This window comes from Mus pahari, chromosome 13, assembly GCF_900095145.1.
Source record: "Mus pahari chromosome 13, PAHARI_EIJ_v1.1, whole genome shotgun sequence".
Taxonomy (NCBI): Eukaryota; Metazoa; Chordata; class Mammalia; order Rodentia; family Muridae; genus Mus; species Mus pahari.
Window position 1 is genome coordinate 2,648,461 of NC_034602.1, and position 14,415 is coordinate 2,662,875.

Sequence of the window (14,415 nt, forward strand, 5' to 3'; positions counted from 1 at the left end):
TGAGACGGGGTTTCTTTATATAGCCCTGGCTATCCTGGAACTTACTTTGTAGACCAGGCTGGCTTCAAAATCTCGAACTCAGAAATCTGCCTGCCTCTGCCTCCCAAGTGCTGGGATTAAAGGTGTGCACCACCACTGCCCAGCTCTCTTATCTCTCTGTGGGAACTAAAAGAAGACATGGAATGGGGAGAAGGGGATGGGATGATATCCCATGACCCACCAGAGTTCTTGGTCTGGGTAGGTGGACAGGGGAGGGCTGCCAGACACTTTCCACTTGGCCCCAGGTGGGCATCTAAGTCACTGACCCCACTCAATGGGGGGGGTGGACAAGGCACAGCCATGACTTTGGGTCCCCAGGGTGACACCCTGTAGCCCCGGTGTTATAGGATAGAGGGCATAAGGAGAGTTTCCCACACAGGCGAGAGTAAATGCAGTAGGCCTTGATGAACAGAGACAGTCTGTGGTTTTAGAGCTTTATTGTAGAAAGGCAGGGGAAAGGAGAGAAGGTAGAAAGAGAGAGAGACCGGACATGGCCAAGAGGAGAAAAAAGGGGGAAAGGAGAGAGAGAAGAAAGGCTAGAGCAATAGGGAGAGAGAGTAAGAGAGTGAGAGGAGAGAGTGAGGCTAGGAGAGGAGAGAGTAAGAAGAATCAGGGGAGTAAGAGAGTGAAGTGGGGCCAAGCAGTCCTTCTTATGGTAGGCTGTTAACTTTACTGTTGCTAGGTAACTGGGAAAGAGTTTAGCCTGAAGGTCAGAAGCTTGGGACATTGTCTACATGATTTCTAGCCATGCTTCTCTTGTGGGGGCTCTGGGGGTTGTGGAGGATGTGGGTGCAGTAACTTTGACAGGAGCCAGAGTTCCAGGAGACATGAGAGAACTCCTTCCATCCCATATAGGTGAATTATCCCCACCGGGTCCCAGAGTTCCACCTCAGCTCAACTGTAGACCAGACTGTCTGTGCATAGCCCAATGCCCCACATCTCTTCACTAAAATGTTAGTTTCATTGGGTAAGAATTATCTCTGTGCTATATTGAGCTACAAAGAAGAAAACACCATTTATGAAATCACTGATTATGGTTGTTTTAATAATAAGAAAAGCCAGAATCTCTAACCATTAAACAAAAGAAATTGTGTAAGATGCAATAATGTACCATCAGAACAAAATGCCATCAACATAATAGTTTATGAAATTCAACAGAAATAGTTTTAACATTTAATTTGTGTAATTATTTTTAAACTAATCCTAAGGCATAATTCTGCCTATACCTTAATTAACACTATTTGAATGTACAGTGTCTCTAAAGGATCACTGGCATATTTTCTATGTAACTGAACTGGAGAACTTCATTCATTTTTTTATAGTCCTAGATTGTGTTTAAGATATTTGTATGATGAGTAAGATCAAGAGAAAAAAGTCCCAGGAAAGAAATGTAAAAGTGTACTTCATGAGTGTGAAAAATATCATTTTTTGTAATGATATAGTCTTCCTTTATATGTTAGCTCTGAAAACATTCATCAGGTCCTTCACTGGACAATTAACCCAGGACACTGTTTTGTTCTCCAAAGCCACACATTCAATGGTATATTTGACTTGGTAATATTCAAACTCTAAGGCACTTTCCAAAGCCAAACAGACCAGATCAAAAAAAATAGAATGTTTGAAAATTGTGGTTATAAAATGGACTCGATCTAGGGGAACTTAAGTACCTGTTTCATATTTATAAACTATTCTCCTAAAATATATCTCTTCTTTTGTTACTGGACAAAGATTCTAATACAGGAAAAACTTCACAAGTGCTGAGGAGAAAACTATTGGCTGAGTTTGTTTGTCCTCATGTCTGAATCGGTTTGGGTTCATGTCTGAAACTCGTGTCTGAGTCTCAAGTCTGAGTCTCATGTCTCTGCTGCTACAATCACCGCAGCTTTTCCTCAGGCCTCAAGCACAACTTGGCAAATTTCTTCTTTGGCAGCAGTCCCATGGAGTAAGTTCCAATATTCTGTCTAGAGAGGATAGGCACCCAGAACTAACTCTGTGTTCCTGACTTGTCATTTCTCTATACTAGCTTAAGAGAATTGAAGATTTCTACTATTCTAAAGAAGAATTGCTGAAAAATATGTGCTAAGAAATCCACTTTGTACAATGTCTTATGACTAATATTCATAATGAGCCAGTAGCTATCATGTATGACTATCATATACGTTTCCAAATCATTTCACACTTCAGCAGAAAGCATGTCCCAGAAGGTCAGAAATGACATACTCTCAGAAGTCCACTTTCTTCTCTAAAGTAAACCATTCTATGTGAATATACTCAGTCTCCATATTGGTTACTTGGACTGTGCCTGAGGAATAAAAGAACAAAAAGGCCACTTCAGCTGTTGGGGTTCTGTTTACACTTGGTTGTACTCTCACCTGAGCTTTTCATGATTTGAGCACTAGGTTTACAATAACACTTATATAAGTATACAGGCACAGCTAGATCTTGATTATTTTCTAAAAACACTTTTCCAAGAAAAATATATGTAATTTCATTCCTAGAAATAATTGAACTTCCATTTTGGTGAACTTTTAACACTCAACTGAAGTGTTTAGAGTATTTTATTATAATTGGCCTTTTTAAAAATGTCTGTAGAGATTAATACATTCTGTAAAGAATGGTTATGACCTTAAATACAGACAGAAATTTAGTATTCCATTGGCTTCATTTTCTCAGCAAATACTTATAATTTTTCTACTAGGTATACTTTCTAGTCTTTTAGTTTTGTTTCACTTCTCCTTTGCAATTCTTTTCTTAGACAAAAATGCAGTTTAAAAGTCATCGGCCCAAATCATAAAAGTCAGGTGTGCAATGAGCTTTGACATATAGGAAATATGAAATCTTTGGCACTTACAAATATCTGTGGCTTCAGTTTTCCTACTGCTAAATAGAAGTTGAGGACAGCTTTACATACTGCTGAGTTTTTTTCTTTTTTATGTCTGATTATCTGGGAGCACTATGGAGCCTGTAGTCCTTCTTGTAGATGTCAGGTTTTAGGACTAGTAACAAAGACTTCCTAACTAACACAAAATATTCATGATCAATGCCAAGAAACCCCATGCTTAGATATTACCTGCAAGGAAAGGAGGTCAAGTTGGCTTTAACCCACATGTGAGAGTATGTGACCTACAGTAAACACCCAAATAGATCATTGTGAGGAAGTTACAAGGTCACTGGATAACTAGCAGAACACTCGGTGTTTGTGGCACTGTGAACCCTGCACTCCACTTTATAGACCAAGTAAAGTGCCAGCTTTCCTTCAGGTCTGCTGGGGCCATTCACAGCCAGGTAAGACCCTGCCACACCAGCAATCTCTTACCTGCCAAGTCTCTTTAAAGCATACCCAAATGCTATAAACTGTATCCTATCCCCTGTGATCCATTTTTGGAGCACAACTTTGCGTGCCTTCCAAGAGGCCTGCTGGCACCAGGGACAGCCAGGTAAGAGTCCCCAACACCAATCCTCTGTGAGGTTCCCATAAAGCATACTCAGTATCAGTTAAATGCACCCTGTTCCATATGCTCTATACTTTAGCATAAAATTCTGCCATATTTTAGCCCAAAACTCTGCCATATTTTGTGAGACCTGACAGCACAAGGGACAACCAGGTGAGATTCTTTCCTAAGCACTTGCCTGCCAAGTCTCCTTAAAGCACAACTACATCCAGGTAAAACCCATCACCAAGCCCTTGTCCATGAAGTTCCCTTAAAATATGTACAACAGCCTTAAAACAAATACCACTTCCTGGACTTCATTTTCTGACCCAAACTATGCCTGCTTTTCTGGAGCCAAATCTGGTACTAGGGACTCCAAGTCATTCTGGTACTAGGAACACTAGAGTCAAGGTTAGCACCCCAAACCCCAGAAACCATGAAAGCCATCAAATCCCAAGGAGAGACACGCTATTGGACTGGAATACTCAATAGTCATTAAAATTCCAAGGCACTCAGACCAGAAGATATAGAGAAAGCAGAAATCAAGTAAAAATAACATCAAAACAACAAACAAACTTACACATCCAAGAAGGATAAACTTAGAAATCAGCATCTAAATCTATAATACCATGAAACCCAGATACCTAAAGGTCAGCATAAAACACATTCAACAACTGCCAGGGCAATATGGTATCATCAGAAGCAAAATTTCATATTACAGAAAGTTCTGGATATTGTAACACCAGTGAAGCACAATAAAATGACCTAGTCTCAATCTTATGAAACTGATAGAGACATTTAAAGAGGAAATGACTAAATCCCTTAAGATAATCAAGGAAAATAAAATCAAATAAGTGTAGGAATTGAATAAAACTGTTCAAGACCTGAAAATGGAAATAGAAGCAATAAAGAAAACACAAACTGAAGGAATCCTGGAGATGCAAATCCTATGCAAGAAAACAGAAACTACAGATCAACAACAGAATCCAAAAGATGGAAGAATCTCAGAAACTGAAGATACAATAGAAGAAATTGATAAACCAGACAAAGAAAATGTAAAAACTAAAATGTTTCGAACACAAAACATCTAAGAAATTTGGAACACTATGAAAAGACCAAACCTAAGAATATTAGGAACAGATGATAAAGATTCTCAGCTAAAAGGTCCAGAAAATATTTCCACAATTATAAAAGAAAAGTTCTTAACCTAAAGAAAAATATGACTATAAATGTAGAATACCCTTACAGAACACCATGTAGATTGGACAAAAAAAAAAAATCCTGCCACAAAACAAATCACAAAAAAGCTATTGTCTAAAACGATGAATGAATATTAAAAGCTACAAGGGGGACAAGCCAAGTAACATATAAATGCAGAACTATCAGAATTATGCACAAATTCTCAAAAGAGACACTAAAACCCATGAGGGCCTGGGTAGATATCATGTAGTCTCTAAGGCATTACAGATACCAGCCCAGACTACTATAGTAAGCAAATCTTTTAATCACAATAAATGCAGAAAACAAAATACTCCATGAAAATAAAAACACAAATTTAATATACACCCCAAATTTTAGACTTGTAGTTAAATACTATAAGGAAAACTTAAACCTAAGGAGGTTATTTACAACCACCAAGGAAAACAAAAGGAAAGGACACACACACACACACACACACACACACACACACACACACAAGCTACCACCTCCAACCACAAACAACAGGAATAAAAAACCATTGATCATTAATATCTCTCAATGGATTCAATTCCCCCAATGAAAGGACACAAGCATTCAGAATGAATGCAAAACTAAGATTCATCATTCTGCTGCATACAAGAAACACAGTTCAACATCAAAGATAGGCATTACCTCCACCATATAAAGAAAATGAAAGAAAAATCACATGTGATCACCTCATTTGATGCTAGAAAAGCCTTTATGCAAAATCTATTACCCCTTCCTGATAACAGTCTTGGAAAGATCAGAAATAAAAGGTATATACCTAAATACAATAAAGGCAATATACAGCAAGCCAACAGCCAATATCAAGTTAAATTGAGTGAAAACTGATAAAATTCCACTAAAGTCTCAGAAAATACAAAGCTGTCCTCTTTGTGTCTATTAAATATAGCAGTTGATGTTTTTGGTAAAGCAGTAAGACAACTAAAGGAGATCAATGAGATGCAAATTGGAAAGAAATAAGTCAACATATCAACATTTGCAAATTATATAATATGTAGTTATGCTATACAGACAAATAGATGATTTTTAAATTCCTAATGACGGTTCTATAAGAATTATTAAATTCATAGTAGTAATTATTAAGCCCTTTATAATAAGGGCTACAATTAAAGCTCTCTGTAATATAAAAGCTACAATTAGAACTCTGCCAATCTTCACATATCATAAATTAATTGCTCTGAGATAGAAAGCAGGCATAAAGATTTATAATTTAGGAATATATTTGTTTAGACCATTAAACTACTAACTAAAGACTATAAAAGAAATGAGTGGTTTATCATAGATGCAAGTACAGAAGATAAAATATTGGCTGGGTTTATCCATATAAAACTTCAACGTTAACTTAGATATAAGAATGACAGGTTTAGCCTTTCAATGAACTTGTGGAGCTAATGACAGGTACTAACTGTCTAGTTAGATAGCTAGTCTTAATTGAAACATTGGTAATAAACATCCCTGTTGTAAACTCCTTCTTCAATTTATGATTTGAATTTATGTTTGAATTTGTTGTGAATTTTTGATAGTTGGAATAACATGTGATCACGTGTTCTGGGAAAGACCTAAAATTAGGAATGGTGACATTAACTGGAACCACAAGAAGAATTGAGAGTAGAAGCAAAATATAAGTTTTATATAGACGAGGAGCTGAGCAGATGAGGAGCAAAGGAGAGAGCAGAATTAAAGAGGCAGAAGGAGAACAGAATAGAAATATTACAGTGATGGAGAGCTAAGCAGATGAGGAGAGACTAAAGAAGAAAGCCAAATTAGGAAAATATAGAAGTAGAATTATTTGGGAAGAAAGAAAACAGAGAAATACAGAAGGAGAACAGAAAAGAAGAAAGAGAGAAGATAAATGAAGCAGGAGAAAGCAGAATTAGGCAAAATATAACAGGGGCTGAGGAGAGAAGAGACTAAGAAGAGAAGGAGCTGCAGAGAGACAGGCAGGCTTCTCTCACAATGAGACAGGTTATTAAATTCATCTAACAATAAAAGTATGGAAGGTATTTCTTTCTCTATGCCATAAAGGTTGAAGCTTATTTCCATCTAGATTAAGTGAGTTCTTTCTGTGCATACCTATGTAAGTATATGAATGTGTAACTATACAACTATGAGACAAGTGGCCAGATCCAACAAGAGTACTTGAATGCATGTGTGTTTTTGTATACTTGCTTGTGTAAAAGTTTTTCCTTTTGCCAGTGTGAGTGACTCTCTGCTCTTGGATCAGTAAAAGTTTATTAATTTAAACCTCCCTCCTACCTGGCCAGTGAGAGGTGAGGTGAGGATTTTGGACAAGAGAGAAAGAAATCCTAGCAATTAATCTTTTACTTAATCCCCTAAGCAACATGTATTAATTTGCCCAGAGGCCTGCAGCCTCTGGCTTCAGAGTAATTTAGTCAAGACAGATAAACACTTTTTATGGAAAGCAGCCTTAATCTCTGCAAGACCAAATCTTGTCACCACCAATGGTCAACCCCCACTTGGCTCCCTCTGAGAGGATCCAGACTGGGGCTTAGCTTCCAGCAAAATAGACGGCAGGAAATAATCAATCTGAGGGCTGAAATCAATAAAATAAAAGCAAAAAGGAACACTACAAAGAATCAAACAACAGGCAGACTCTGATAATCAAACAACATGCAGACTCAACAAACAAAAAAGAAAATTAAAGACTAATTTCCCACATAAACATTGCTGCCAAAAACACTCAATAAAATACTTGAAAATAGAATGTAAGTGCACATCAAAAGTATCATTCACCATGATCAAGTAGGCTTCCTCTTACAGTTACAGAGATGGTTCAAGCCTAGAGAAATGGCTCACTGAGTAAGAACACTGGCTGTTCTTAGAGAAAACCCAGGTTTGAATCTCAGCGTCTATAGGGTGACTCACAACCTGTAACTATAGTTCCTTCTTCTGACATGCACATGGTGCATACATCAACATACAGCCAAATGATGCATACACAGAGAAGGTTCAATATATTAAAATCAGTAAATATATTCTATTATAAAATCAATACACCAAAAATCAACATGATCATCTCCTGAGTTACAGAAAAGGCCTTTAACAAATTTTATACCCCTTTATGAGCAAAGTGCCTGGGAGACCAGAGATAAAAAGGCAAACTTCAACACAATAAAAGACAAATTCATTGCCAACATTAAATTAAATGGAGAGAAACTCAAAGCAATTCCATTCAGGAATAAGACAAGAATGTCACTCTGTCCCTTCTATATAGTATTGGAAGTTTTAGCTAGAGCAATAAGAAAACTGAAAAATATAAGAGGATACAAATTGGAAAGGAAGAAGTTAAAGTATCTGTTCTGCAGATAATATAATAGTGTACATATGTAGCATTGAAAATATAACCAGAAAAATTCTAAAGTTGATAACCACCTTCAGTGAAGTGAGTAGATACCTGATTAACACACACACCAAAATCAGTGATCCTTCTATATACAAACGACATATAAATGAAAAAAATCATGTAAACAACACTGTTCACAGAAGGCTCAAATAATATTAAATAACTTGGGGTAATTTTAGTCAAGCAAGTGAAAGACTTGTATGATAAATTTGCCAAGTGTTTTAAGAAAGAAATTGAAGAAGATATCAAAAGATAAAAAGATTTCTTATGTTCATGGATATATTCCTAATTATAGCCTGCTCAGTTATAAGGAATAATATACTAATTAGTTACCTTATAACCTAAAAATATACATACAAATTACCTACACATACTGAACCAATGGCTTTTTAGCCTGAGGAGCTGATGTGATATGATAGCATTATCTTTGTTGCTATGTGAGCCTTGAAGATTCTTCTGACTCTCTTGTTATAGGTAGGCAACAATATCATAGAGTATGATAAGTCCAATAATGAATATGGAAGAGGAAGGAGGTAGGAAAAAATGAATGGGTTGAAGGCTATCTAGAAATGCACCTACCATCAATAAGCCTATGATTTTATCAAAATAAAGCTTATTTTGACAGATGCTTCTTTAAAGCATACATGTCCAAAAGTCATCCAGATGCAATTGAGAGGAGGTAGGGAAGAATTTCAAAGAACACTATGCCTAAAACTTACAATATTTAACAGTCATGATTAAGTATATTTTAAAACAACACCTCTGAAGTGTGGTACTGTACTACACTTTCACTTTTTGATAATTCTAACATGATCACAAAGTTAAACGATTTTTCTAGTAGCCTATAAAATCTGAGGTAGCCCCATTAATCTATGCATGTTTACTGGTAAGAATCATTCCCACTTTCATTTATTAACTCATGCTACCTGAACGTTATGTTTTTCTCCACTCAGTTAAACTGAAACTCACATCAACAGAACCCCAAAACAGGTAAGCTGTCACAAGGCATAGTAAATGTGTGATTTATGGAGTCAGCCTGTCTGGGTTGGAATCCCAGCTCTTTCACTAGCATGTGGCCTTCAATAAATTACTTAAAATTTCCTAAGCTTTATGTGCTGAACCTAAAAAACCCAGTGGACAAGATTCAGCATATTTTCTCTGCAAGTCTTCATGTAAATTTGTGCTTTCATTCTTTGTACATTATCATTACATGCAGGCCTGTATATTACCTATCAATGCAGCAATCCTTTTTGATCCCCAGACTCTTTTCAAAGTATCTACATCAAAAATAAGAAGGTTTTTAGATAGCATTCCTCATATTATGAAAGAAAAACTAAGAGTTATCTAGAATTTTTTAAAATGGATACTGTTTAGAGCTAGGGTGAAAAAATATAAAATACTTTAGAGGCAGCTAAAAGGTTGTTTTCCATATACTAAGAAAAAAATTTTCAGTCAGAACCTAAAGTTATCAGTCAGACATTCCAACACGTTCAATAAATTGGAAAGCCAATTATCTGGAACACTGAGATCATTTTAAAGAATAAATACTACACACATGTGTGCACACACACACACACACACACACACACACAATTATTCCCATGTTCACCCTACAAGACTGCAAGGGAGATGAAATTGGAGCCATTTATGGGATTGTGCAATGCATTAAAAGCTCAACGGTAATAAACATTTTGAAAACTATTCCTTTATGATTAATCAGTTAGCACTTTTAGAAAAAAAAAAAAACACTTAATTTTTCCAGTTCACTGTGGAAACCTTGATGTTTTTCTGTGATTATCTTTTTCAAGGCTCTTGGATTGGAAAACCTCCTATTATTGTGAACCATGTAAAAGTATCAGCTTGGCTTTGGCACTATGCAAATTTGATCCCAGCTAGGTATGCTGACCTAACCATTATGGTTTATGGGCTTTTGGTATTTTGCACAGCATGATTGATTATTGCTTTGCTTTCTTTTACAATTTTATGTTTTCTATATTGTGATTTTAAAGTTTATTGAGTAAAATTATACATAAAACTAAACATTATTGATCCATCAAAACAAAAGACAGAATATCAAAGAACTTGGTATTCCTGTAGACCCTAAAAGAGGGAACAAAAACGTCCAAAGCAAAATATTTTTTGCCTTTTTATAAATGAGAAGCTTAATGTATCAGTACTTTTCCAGTGTCTTGGTGCTTTAACAAGCTTCCAAATTCTTTATATTTAATTGCAGGTGCTGGCCATTCTTTTCTGATTGGGGAAGCAGTAAAAGAGTAGTAGAACAAAAATACTAGGACATAAACCGTAATCACTAAGCAATTTAGGAAGACTTTTAGGTTATTTGCTACTGTCAAATTATTTGATTATACTTCTAACTCCTGAAGAAAGTTCTTAATATTACAATTTGGTATATCTTCCAAAAATAACAATAACAAAACTACTTGTGAATAAAAAATAGAGTTCTCTCTTGAGGCATATCAATGAGATATCACTGTGTATGTAATAGGATATATTTTTAGCTTCATAAGAAACTAAGTGTTTGTCATACTCAGAAAATAATTGATGCTATTATCTAATCTACCTAAACCTTTACTGTTTAGATATATACTATGTATATATTTAGATAATATCAAATTTTATATTTACATAATAATTTATGACATTTTGTATAATATAATTATCATATCTAATCATATTAATATAGTTAGATAAATTATTTAGGTAATATATTTAAGCCATAAAAATATCTCACAAAGAATATATATATATATATATACATATATAAATATACTCTAGTTCCCTCAATAATTTATTGTCTTAAAATATTTCTCTAATAACTTCCATTTTTTAAATTAAAATATTATCTACAGTGGCTAAATAAAGCCAATGTATCCTTAGATTTGCTACTTCCTTTTTAAATACAGTCAATATTGCAATTTGAGGGAGGCAGTGTTCCAGCTGTTTTTGTTTCCTAATGTGGGCTCTGGCAGATGTAAAATTTCCTTTTGTTCAGTCAGAACTCCTCCACACCCCCACCTTCAATGCTTCAATCAGATACCCATGAGATTAGACAAACAATCTGAACCAGAAAACTGTGCAGTTGTTATTAAAGCTTTTGTCCTAATGTTCAATTGCTTTCTTCTCACTGAGGCTGAACAGCAGAGTCCTGAAATGACAAGTCAGGCAAGAATTCTTTAGACCAACAACAGGCAAGCAGTTTCTTTACTATCCCCTGACATGAGCAATTCTTGCCCATATCTGTCCCTAAATGTCCCATCAAGCAAAACATTGTTTTAAATCTATATTTATAAATGCTGAAAAACAAATTTTAAAGAAGAAAAATAAAAAGGAGAAGAAAATAAATAAGGAGTAGATGTAGAGGGAAGAAAAAGAAAAGGGGGTAAGAAAAGAAGTAGGAAGGAGGGATGGATGATTTGAAGGAGAGAATGAAAGGGAGGAAAAAAGGAGAGGAAAGAAGGAAGGGGAGGCAGGCAGGCAGTGAGGAAGGAAAGAACAAAAGAATTGGGTTGGTAGATTAAGCAGTGGGTGTAAGGAGGAAAAAACAGCTTTTTTTTCCCCATCTTTCCACTAAGACCCAGCCCTTTCAGTCAGTGGCCCCTAGTAAGTATTGCTTTCATACTTTAACTTTAGATGTGACTTTTGCATGCCTCTAGAAGCAGTTCTCATTGTGTGGGTTGCAACCCATTTTGGGGTCACATATCAAGTATCTTGCAAATAATATATTTACATTAAAATCCATAACATTAGCAAAATCACAGTAATGAAGCAGCAACAACATACATTTATGGTTGGCTGTCACTAGAACATTACAAAGCCTGAGAACCACTGGCCTATAGCCTTAAATTCTGATGTCTCAAATTCTTAGATCGTATAAATTTTAAGATTTCAATTTCTGAAAATTTCTGCAACTTACACCAGCTGAGAATAATTTTGGAACATGTCCAACTTCTTTCTATTTTAATTTTTGTTTGTGTTAGCTTTTGCTTTTTTTACTTTGTTCTGGTTTTTTGTTTTTTGTTTTTGTTTTTTGTTTTGTTTTGTTTTTATCTTCTATGAAGCAGGACAGCAAAAGTAACATACAAAGTCATTAGGAGAAATCAATAAAATTATGTGGGGGTATCCTATGGCAACTTGATTTTTGATAAAGAAGCCAAACAATGGAAAAAAGAAAGCATCTTCAACAAATGTTGCTTGCCTAGCTAGATGTCTAAAAGTAGAAGAATGCAAATAGATTTGTGTTTATCACCTTCATCAAAACTCAAGTCCAAGTGGTTCAAGGATCTCAACATAAAACTAGATAGAGTAAATCTCATAGAAGAGAAAGTGGGAAATAGCCTTGTGTGCATTGGTGGTAGAGACAATTTACTGAACATAACACCAGTGGTTCAGGCTCTAAGATTAAAACTTGATAAATGGAACCTCATGAAACTGCCTTTGTAAGGCAAAGGACACTATCAATAGGACACAATGGCAGCCTTCAGATTGGGAATGGATTTTCACCAACCCTACATCTGACAGAGGGCTAATTGTAGGACTGTGAAAGTCAGCGTGGTTCCTGATTCAGCTAAAGATCAAAACTCCCATGACCCTAAAGGGATGGCAAGCAATCTGCCTGGTACCCAGACACTAGGCTCCTGACATGAGGCTGCAGTCCTCCATAGATTTGTGGCCATCAGTCACGTAAGGGCAATGCTCCATGCTCCTCCACATGTAGAGGACATGACCACAGGTCACATAGGCTCAAGACAGATCTTCATTTTAATGAGGTACTTAAAAGCCTGAAGAGTCTTAGCCAATTAAGCTTTCCTTCACAGACACTCCTCTCTGCAAAAGATATTTAAACTCAGGCCCACCCTGAGAAGTGGGGTATAATTTTAGTCATCCACTTTCTACCATGACGATAAGTGCCTTAAAACTTTAGACTTCCCCTTTTCATCGGCATCCCCCATGGGGAGCAATGGAGAAGGCTTTCACCCAAAGAGCCAGCCATCTAACCTCCCGGAGAAGGCTTCTCTATGCTCCCAGCTGAAACCAAGGCCAAGTCAAGCCAAGTCAGCAACCACTGAGCCAAGGACTATCCCCGTGGGATCAAGCCGAAGCTCCCCCTTTCCCCTCCTCAGCCCCAAGATAGATCCAGATAGCCCCTGGCCTCCTTGAAGGCCCAGGTACCCCCAAGCCAACTCTGGCTGTCCCTGAGACCTCAGATTGCACTCCCCCTTATCTGGAGCGGTGTCAATGGCATGAAGTAAGTGCAGTAAAAACTCCTGTGTCCTGTCTACCTGAGTGGCTGAGCCCTGTAGTGGATGGGATGCAGGACCCCATTAGCCATACAGCTAATACCCAAAATGTATAAAGAACTCTAGAAGTTAAATGCTAACAACCTAAATAACCCAATTAAAATATGGGGTACAGATCTAAGCAGAGAATTCTCAGTAAAGGAATCTTGAATGGCCAAAAACAAAACAAAACAAAACAAAACAAAAACAAAAACAAAAACAAAAGAACAAAACACAAAAAACACTTGAAATGATCAATGTCCCTCATCATCAGAATGCAAATCAAAACAATTATGAGGTTCAGTCTTACACCTATCAGAATGGCTAAGATCAAAGACTCAAGAAATCCCATGCTGCCAAGGATATGGAGCAAGGGAAACATTCCTCCATTGCTCATGGGAATGTAAACTTGTACAACCACTTTGGAAATCACTTTGGCAGTTTCAAAGGAAACTGGGAATAGTTCTACCTCAAGACCAGGTATACCACTCCTGGGTATATACTGTATTAGTCAGGGTTCTTTAGAGTCACAGAACTTACGGATAGTCTCTATATAGTAAAGGAATTTATTGATGACTTACAGTCTGCAGTCCAATTCCCAACAGTGGTTCAGTAGTAGCTGTGAATGGAAGTCCAAGGATCTAGCATTTGCTTAGTCCCACATGGCAAGTTGGCAAAAGAGCAAGAATAAGACTCCCTTCTTTCAATGTCCTTATATGGTCTCCAGCAGAAGGTGTAGCCCAGGTTAAAGGTGTGTGCTACCACACCTCTAATCCCAGATGACCTTGAACTCAGAGATCTCTCTGTCTTAATCTTCTGGAATCCATAGCCACTATGCCTCAAGATCTCCATACCAAGGTCCAGATCAGAGACTTCTATCTCCCAGCCTCTAGATTAGGATCACTGGTGAGCCTTCCAATTCTGGATTGTAGTTCATTCCAAATATAGTCAAGTTGACAACCAGGAATAGCCACTACATATACCCAAAAGATGCTCCAACATCCCATAAAAACACTTGCTCAACTATGATCATAGCAGC